Here is a 10,100-nt window from a genome sequence, read left to right on the forward strand (position 1 = left end):
GCCTCCTACTGAGGAAAAAAGGCAAAAAGGCAACCTCTTTTTACCTCGCTTGTATATACCTCTATTCATGAACCGCTGCGTATAGATGAAAATAATCGGTGTCGTTTCCTTTTACTACACTAGTGAATCTTTGTCAAGTTGAACAGAGACAAGTATCCACTATAAGAATCTTTAGCCTTATCAGTTATTAGAGGATTTAAACTTGATGAGTATATACTAGGGACAATAGAATATTTAGACCAATTCATTGTTACAGAATACACTACAACAAAAGTCAATGCTAACTATGAGGATTGGCAAGCCTAAATTAAACCATTCTAGGATGGTTGATGGATTATATGTCAATTGACATTGTAACCCAATTGCTTCATTGTGAAACATCTAAACAACTTTGGGATGAAACTCAAAGCTTTGATGGTGCGCACACCAAATCCAGAATCATCTATCTAAAATATGAATTTCACAACACACGTAAAGGAGACAACAATATCTTGCCAAGATAAAAAATCTTGTTGACAAGTTAAAGTTGGTAGGTTCACCAATCTCTAACTCTGATTTAGTGATTCAAACACTAAATGGTTTGGATTCTGATTACAATTCAGTGATTGTCTAGTTGTCTAACTAGATTAACATTAGTTGGATTGAATTACAAACTCAATTATTATCCTTTGAAAGCATATTACATCAACTCAATAATTTCAAAGTCTTAACCTGAATGTCTTTGTAAACTTTGTTGTCAAGAAGGAGTCTAGAGGCAACAGATTTGGATCCCAAGGTGATTGGAGAGACTCTAATTTCAGAGGCACGAGAGGTGGCAAAGGAAGAGGTAGGATTTCAAAACAATATGTTAGGTATGCAGAAGGATTGGTCACACTTCTATACAATATTATTATCAATTTGATAAGTCCTAGAGAGGGAAAACTCAATCTATTGAAAGTGAAAAACAAGGAACAAACAATGGTCAAGATTACGAATGGTATTTTGACAGTGGAGCCAACAACCATGTGACTCATCAAAGTGACAAAAAATTTAGGAACTTGGTGAAAATAATGGTACAAATTTGTTACTAGTTAGTAATAGTGAAATATTGAAAGTAATGGTCTCAGGATCAACCAAATTGAATAATCTTCATCTACATGATATTCTTTATGTTTAAAAAATCACCAAAAATTTGCTGAGTATTTCAAAATTAATTGTTGACAACAATATTCTTATTGAGTTTGACAAAATTGTTGCTTTGTGAAGGACAAACTAACATAGAAGGCTCTTCTAAAAGGGAAACTTAAAAATGGCTTGTAACGACTATATGGCAATAAAGACTCTTATGTCTACATGTCTCTTAAATAAAATTTGCATAGAAAACTTGGACATCCTGATAATAAAGTTCTCTTGAAGGAATGCAATGTGAAAACATCATCTAGTGACTCATTCACATTTTGTGAAGCTTATCAATTTGGAAAATTGCATATGTTACCTTTCAAAAGATCTTCCTCATATGCTAATAAAATTTTAGATTTAATTCATACTGATGTTTGGGGTCCTGCCCCAATTTTTTCTCCATTTGGGTTCATAATTTACTTTCATTTTATTGATGATTTTAGTAGGTTCACAAAAATTAGAAACTATATGTGCCTTCACTCTTTTCAAAGCTATGGTTGAAAATCAATTTAACAAAAAAATTAAAGTCATTCAATGTGATGGAGGTGGTGAATTTAAACATGTCTAAAGGATTGGCTAAGAATTAGGAACTATTTTTAGAATGTCTTGTCCCTACACCTCTCAACAAAATGGCAGGGCTGAGAGAAAACACAAACATGTTCTTGAACTTGGCCTAAACCGGTTAGCACAAGCCAAAATTTCCCTACATTATTAGTAGAAGCCTTCTCAACTGTTGTTTATCTAATCAACAGACTATCATCATCAATAAATCCAAACAAAAGTCCATACTCTTTGATTTACAAGAAAGAACTTGACTTTGGAAACTTGAAACCTTGGGGTTGTGCATATTATCCTTATCTCAAACCATACAATCAAAATAAACTTCAGTTTCATAAAACTATATGGGTGTTTCTTAGTTACAGTAACTCACACAAAGGATACAAATGTATTAACGCTCATGGGAGAATTTTCATCTCAAGACATGTGATTTTCAATGAGAATCACTTCCCCTTTCATGAAGGTTTCATTGATACAAGTGTCAGGAGCGGCTGCAGCGGAATGGTTAGCGTGAGATAACAAACCAAGAGGGTGTTTAATACTAACGTGTGCCTTTTAATTTCTACTCAATTAAACTTACTTAGCAATTAATAAAGACAAATAAAGCAAGAGTAAGGTTGAGAGAAATTTGCACAAATGATTTTATCCTGGTTCGGATCTTACCAATCTTACGTCCAGTCGCTTATCTCAAAACAAGATAAACAATTCACTAATCACAAAACAATTACAAACTACAGTATTTTGCTACAGTTGTCGCAACCGGAAAAAATCGCGACGGGACGACGATCCGAAAAAGATAAACGGTTTTGAAAAAAAAAAGAGATTTTGGAGTTGCCATCATAGTTTATTCTGGAAAACTACGGAAAAACCATAAAATGATAAGGCATGGTCTATTAGAACCAGATTCTTGGTTCGGGAGTCGGTTACGTGTAGGGAAGGTATTAGCACCCTACAACGCCTGCCTTAAGGCAGTACCTTTAATTAAATATGCGAATATGATGTGGTTTTCAAAATGTTTAACTTTCCCTTAAAATAAAACTCTAAAGAAACACACAATATTTTTTAGTTTTTTGGGCCCGACAAGGATTGACCTTGCTCCTACGTATTCTCATTCAGAATCAGAAATCAAGGTTCCGTAGTTCATTATGAAATTGTTTGAAAATTAGTTTGGAAATTGTTTGAAAGATTTGTTTAGTTGATTATGGATAAATTTGGATTTTTGGGGAAATGAACCTGACAAGGACTGGCCTTGCTCCTACGTATCTCCACTTTTGATGGAGAATCAAGGATCACGTAGTTTTGGCCAGGCGATATTGTTTGTTGTTTGAAAATGGATATTTTGGTTTTTTTAAGATTTTATATCCTTTTTTGGTATTTTCATTGTAATATTTATATTTTTTGCGTAATGAGTACTAGGCTGATGCGTACGATCGCAAGAGCACTCACACGGCTTTTTCCTCTTATTGTTTTGCGTAATGAGTACTAGGCTGATGCGTACGATCGCACGAGTACTCACACGGCTTTTTTTTCTTATTTTGCGTAATGAGTACTAGGCTGATGCGTACGATCGCACGAGCACTCACACGGCTTTTTCCTTTTATTGTTTTGCGTAATGAGTACTAGGCTGATGCGTACGATCGCACGAGTACTCATACGGCTTTTTTTTTGTTTATTTTATATTTTTTTGTACTTTTTTATGTAAAACAATAAAAAAATTCAATAAATACCAATAAAACAAAGGGATAAGGGCTATCATACAAATGGATTACATAAAAAAAAAAATAAATAAAAACTTAAAATAAAGCTAGAGAAAACAAACCGACCAGGGGTGCAGAGATAAAAAAAAAATCTGGAGTGCAGAGAGTAAATTTGAAGCTCCTTTGTCTATCAGGGGTGTAGAGATGAAAAAGGGGTGCATCCTGAAATGTATGCCCAAGTCCAATTCTTCTTTTTGTTTTTTTATTTTGTTAGCAAGGATGGGCTTAAACTTGAATGTAAATGGAGTGTGAAGTATGAAACAAAGGGGTGCAGAGAAAGTTCTTTTTTTTATTTTTGTTTAGGGTTCGAAGCCCCTTTCTAACCTAATCAGAATCCCTTAAGGGTCATCCCATCCATTTCAACACTTCAACTTAGTTTTCCAGAGACCCAAGGTCTCTTTTCCTCCGAAGATTCGCCGCCGCTATACACACGCAGCCACCGACGGCCCCGGCGTGACTGCCTTCTCTTCTCCGCGTGCGAGGCTGACGCTGCTTCCTCGAATCCGGCCACCGTGCCACTGCTTCCAGCCACCGCCTTCTCCCTCTTTTGGTGTCAAGTTGTTGGGTGGTTTTTGATGATCGGTGCTTATCTCGTAGGTTTAAGATGGTAGAACTGGTGTTTGAGGTGAAGGCCAGTGAAGAAGAAACAGGCTTGGTTGGAAAGCTGGAAGGTGTCGGGAAAGTTGAAGAAGGATGAATTAATAGGGTTGGAGATGACGGGAGTAAAGGAAAGAATAAAAGGATGAAGATGGTAGGCTGGAGTGGGTGAATATGGATGTAAATGATGGTGAGGTCCGGTTGGTACGCGATGTTGGAGATGGGAGGTTCTTGATGATAGGTGTTCGTAGTAACAGTGGGCCTGGGTGGAGATGAAGGCCAGAGGTGTTCGGTGTTGAGGTTTTGGAGATGATTGATGAATAGGGATTTTCGGAGTTAACAGAGAATGGAGAGGGATTGGGTGGAGGCTATTCGGTGAGTGAGTGAGTTTCCCTCTTGGCTTGGGTAATTGAAAAATGGTAAGAATGGGTGATATGGTGACGGGAAATGTAGTGGAGGTAGTGAGTGAGTTGTGAAGAAGAAATGGTTGGGATGGTTACGGGTGAGAGGAGCAGAGGGGTTGGAGAATGGTCTGAGAAGTGTCTGATAGATGATGGATGTTGGCCGTGGGGTGTCGGTAGTGGTGTTAGAGATGATGATGCTGGAGGTGGTATAAGGATAAAGATGATGAAGTTGACCGAGTGGGATGGGTTTTAAGAGAGATTGAGATCAGTGATGGCTGTTGGAGATGAAGGCTCCTCCCGAGTTTGGAGTTCGGCCATGGTATCATCATCTCAGGTGTCCTCCCCCCATTGATGGAGGCCAGTACACTCCTTAAATTGGCAGAAGACTCAAAATTGTCGGCAAACCTAATTGGATAAAACTGTCGGCAGCTCTCATTGGAGGATTGTTAATGGTGGTCATTTTCAGTTATTGAAGGTGGGAATATTGGTGTAATGCACTCAGACCACCGTCGGCAGGTTTCATTGGTGCAAACTCAATAGTGGTTGTGGGAATAATTGAAACGTATGGACCCTTTTTTTTATTTTTATTAAAACAAATAAAAACAATAAAATATGATTACAATAAAACGAACGACTCATATTGTTTGGACGAGTGGTAGACGAAGTGAGGACGAGCGGCAGAAAAGGGCACTGACCTGAACGAGCAGTAGAAGACGGAGAACGAGTGGTAGATGAGGGATAGCGAACTGGACGAGCGGTCGCACAAGGACAAGGACGAGCGTTCAAAACCGAACGCTGGAAGAAAATAAGCACCAAAAGTACGAACGCTGAAGGAGACCGAACGTCCAAATGAAAAGCGAACGTTCAAATGAAGACCGAGCGTTCACTAACACATCAAAACCGAACGTTCACTAAGAATAAACATGACCGAACGCTATATGCTGAACACCACAATGGGCCGAACGTCCAAAACCGAACGCTGAAGAACCGAAATGTCGAACGGTTGAACAGTGCACAGGACGAACATCCTCAAGGACCGGGACGAACGTCTGTGATATTATTCAATAATGAACGAACGTTTCCATGTAGAAGGAAGGAACCGATCGTCAAAAAGATTTGGAGCAGAGAAACGAACGCGTCCGAAAGGCAGAGGACGAACGGTCACATAAGGGCGAGGACGAACGGTCACATAAAGGCGAGGACGAACGTTCACACTAGGCATATGACGAGCGCTCAAAACCGAACGCTCGGAGAAAATAAGCACGAACGCTGAACACAAATATCATGGAGACCGAACGTTCATCAAAACATTATGACCGAACGGTTGAAGATGAGGACGAACGTCCTAAAGAACCGAAATGCCGAACGGTCGAACAGTGCAAACGACGGGCGATTGAGGTTGACGACGAACGTTCTAAATTAAACAAAAGCCGAACGGTCGAATAGTGGACTCTTGAGAACGACCGAACGGTTGAAGCTGAAAATTGCCGAACGTCCTAAAGGTCAGTATGGACGAACGGTCGCATAAAGGCGAGGACGAACGTTTCGAAGTTGGAATGATCAGGACGAGCGCTTGGGGCTGAGAAATGCCGAACGTCCTAAAGGATCCGGTTTGAGGACGAACGGTCAAGCGAGAGGACGGAGCCGAACGTCATTGGAAAGGGGAGAAAACGAACGCCCACGGTGCAGGACGAACGCTTATGGTCACGCAAGGGCAAGGACGAACGCTCTTCTTTTCTTTTTCCTCTTTTTTTTTATTTATTATTTTTTATTATTATTTTTTTTACTCTCTTCTCTTTTTTTTATTTTTATTTGACACTCATGATGAAAATAAAATAAATCTATTAGTCAATCCGGACGAAATTGGGTGTTGACAACAGTAATTTTACAAAACACTTTCTTTTTCTAATCTAAGTCCTATATATATTTCTAAGAGTATTACAAAAGATTTCCATAGCAATACAAGTCTTCATAACATTTTGAATCTTGATTGGTCTTGACTTGATTTGGACATCATCAAAACTTCATCTTCATCATTTTGCTAACAATCTCCCCCTTTTTGATGATGATCAAAAACTTCTTGATTTAAAGCTTTTGGTAATAATCTGTATTTAAAACACAACTTAAGGAAGAAAAGGTGCATTAGTGAATAAGCACAAATAGCACAAATAGGCAAATAAGCTTTAAACATTTTCTCCCCCTTTTTGATCATAATTAAAAAGTTGTGTTTGATGTTCTCCCCCTAAGATAATACTCCCCCTTAATAAAAGCATGTATGCATATGAGCTAAAAATATTTCAAATTTAAAGATTCATTCAAACATGCACAATAGGATATTTAAAGCAAATATTTTTAGGAGAAAGAGCTTATAAAACATTGTTGAGATCTTCATCTTGAGGATTGTCATCATTCTTTGCTTCATTTGTTGTCTTCTACAAATCTTCGTCATTGCCTGCATATAATTCAATTGACTCAAGAGATTTTGCCTCAAGGTCTACAATTTCATCAAAGACAACATGCACAAAAAAAAATTTCCGATTTAAAACTATATATGCTTTATATATTAGAAGATATAAAAAAAATAGTTTTACTGGTCTTGGAATAAAAATTTTCTTAAAAAGTTTTTATTTTTTTTTAAAGAAATTCTTAAATATTAAAAAAATAGGTACCCAACTACTTGTATGGGTCCTTTGGGTTAGTTTGAAAATTTGAAATCATTTTACAACCCAAATATATCTACCACTTGGAACACCATAATGCTTAATTTTACATTTGTTAGATGTATGACCCTTTTTCATACAATAAAAGCATGATACAACATTTGTGTTCCTATAAGTTGTTCCTTTTTCTACCCAAGTTTTACGGGTTCTATGATTATGCTTATTTTTAATTCTAGGAACATACTTATTTTTAACAACCTTATTTTCATTATTTTTACTACATTCTCCTGAGGTTGTTTGTTCTAGTAGTTTCTTAAAATTTTCACAAGAAGCACATTCAAAAAATAAAACTTTATTTTTCAAATCTTTATTTTCTTCAAAAATATTTTCAAAATTTAATTTTAAATTCTTATTTTCTTCAAGAATATTTTCAAAGTCTGATTTCAAATTTTTATTTTCTTCAAAAATATTTTCAAAATTTAACTTTAAATTTTTGAAATCCTTTTTCAATTTTTGATGGGCTTTATCTAATTTTTCAGATTCTACTATTAACGCAGAATAAATTTCATGCAATTCATTTTCACTAATTTGACTAGAATTATCAGAATCGCTAGATGTACTTACTTGGCTTCCAGCGTCATCGTTCACCACTAAACAGATGTTTACTTCTTCATCTGAGTAGCTTGAATCTGAAATGGTCTCATTATCGTCTTCCCATGCAATGTATGCCTTCTTTTTCTTGAAGAATTTCTTTTCTTTTTTTGTCTTCACCCTTCTTTTGATCTGGGCAGTCTACTTTTAGATGCCCCTTTTCTCCGCAACCATAGCATCGGTAATTTGAGGAAGATACTGGATTATCTTTCTTTTCGTATCTAAATTTTCCTTTACCTTTAGACTTCATGAACCTGTTGAGCCTTTTTATCATGAGTCTCAATTCTTCTTCTTCGTCTGAGTCTTCATCTTCCGATTTACCTTTGCTTCTTTCAACCTCCGACTTTAACGCCAAACTCTTCTTGTTGTTTTTGGCTTTTTCTTCTTCTTCATCAAGTCTTCCGAGGTCAAGTTCATGCTCTCTCAACTTTCCAAATAGTGCAGCCATGGTCATTGTGTTGAGATTTTGTGACTCAGAAATTGCAATCACTTTTGGTTGCCAAGACCTGTCTAAAGATTTCAAAATTTTTATATTAAGCTCATCAGTATCGAAAGACTTACCTAGTCCGATAAGATGGTTTACGATGTTGGTGAAGCGTTTCTGAACATCTACTATTGTTTCCCCTTGCTTCATCTTGAGCATTTCGTATTCCTGGATTAAGGTATTCTTTCTAGCTCTCTTAACATCATCTGTACCTTCGTGGGTTACTCTAAGAACTTCCCACATTTCTTGTGCAGTTTTACAAACAGAAATCCTGTAAAACTCGTCAACAGTTAAAGCAGATGAAATAATATTACGAGCTTTTACATCATTACCAAATTTTTTCTTATCTTCAGCAGTCCATTGGTCACGGGGCTTTGGTTCCTGCATATTGTTAGTTGGAACAAAAGGACCAGATGCAACAGCATCCCAAATATCTATATCAATAGATTCCATAAAAATTTGCATTCTGACCTTCCAAAATGCGTAATTTTCACCTGTGAATAGTGATGGTCTATTGATTGAAGCACCCTCTGCGAAGGTTTGATGTGATCCTGCCATTTGAATGACTATCAAAGCAAGCTCTGATACCAATTGTCAGGAGCGGCTGCAGCGGAATGGTTAGCGTGGGATAACAAACCAAGAGGGTTTTTAATACTAACGTGTGCCTTTTAATTTCTACTCAATTAAACTTACTTAGCAATTAATAAAGACAAATAAAGCAAGAGTAAGGTTGAGCGAAATTTGCACAAATGATTTTATCCTGGTTCGGATCTTACCAATCTTACGTCCAGTCGCTTATCTCAAAACAAGATAAACAATTCACTAATCACAAAACAATTACAAACTACAATCACAAAGATACAATTTGTAAGAGTTTAGAAACCACCTCTCTTGATACCACAAGAGATGAAACTACACCTCCTTTGAGTCTTCACAAAGGATGAACACCTCCTCCGAATACTTCACGAAGGATGATTCTCTTCCGAACACCTCCTTAGACACACCAAGGATGAACCGACTATTTCCTCTGTCATTGTAGCAGCACTTCACCAGCTCCACAGACACGAGTTTCACAAGCCGAACAAGAACACACAAGTCTCTAGAATTTCTGAGTATTTGAGCACAAGGGAAGAGTTTCTGTGTCTTTGGTTGTTTTTCTTGAGAGGAAATGAGAGTCTATTTATAGACTCATCCAAAGGCTCTTCCATTCTTCGAAAATGAGCCATCTGACTGTTTTAATCGATTAAACCAAGTATTAATCGATTAAACTGAGTACAACGACTAGTTTTTCAAATTTGAAACCCCCAACGGACTGTTTTAATCGATTAATCTCAGGATTAACAGATTATGTAATCGATTAAAACAAGCTTTAATCGATTATTATAGTGTAACGGCTAGTTTTAACCTCTAAAACCCCCAACGGACTGTTTTAATCGATTAATCTCAGGATTAATCGATTATGTAATCGATTAAAACAAGCTTTAATCGATTATTCCAGAGGCAATTTGGTTTTTCAGGTTTGCTACAGTGTTTTGCTACAGTATTTTGCTACAGTATTTTTCTACAGTATTTTGCTACAGTAATTTTACAAAACACTTTCTTTTTCTAATCTAAGTCCTATATATATTTCTAAGAGTATTACAAAAGCTTTCCATAGCAATACAAGTCTTCATAACATTTTGAATCTTGATTGGTCTTGACTTGATTTGGACATCATCAAAACTTCATCTTCATCATTTTGCTAACAACAAGAATTTCTTTAAAAAAATTCACTAAACCTGTGTCAATTTTGCTTCCAAATTACTCTGTAGGTACCACTATCAACAATACT

Source organism: Vigna angularis, chromosome 8 (assembly GCF_016808095.1).
Source record: "Vigna angularis cultivar LongXiaoDou No.4 chromosome 8, ASM1680809v1, whole genome shotgun sequence".
Taxonomy (NCBI): domain Eukaryota; kingdom Viridiplantae; phylum Streptophyta; class Magnoliopsida; order Fabales; family Fabaceae; genus Vigna; species Vigna angularis.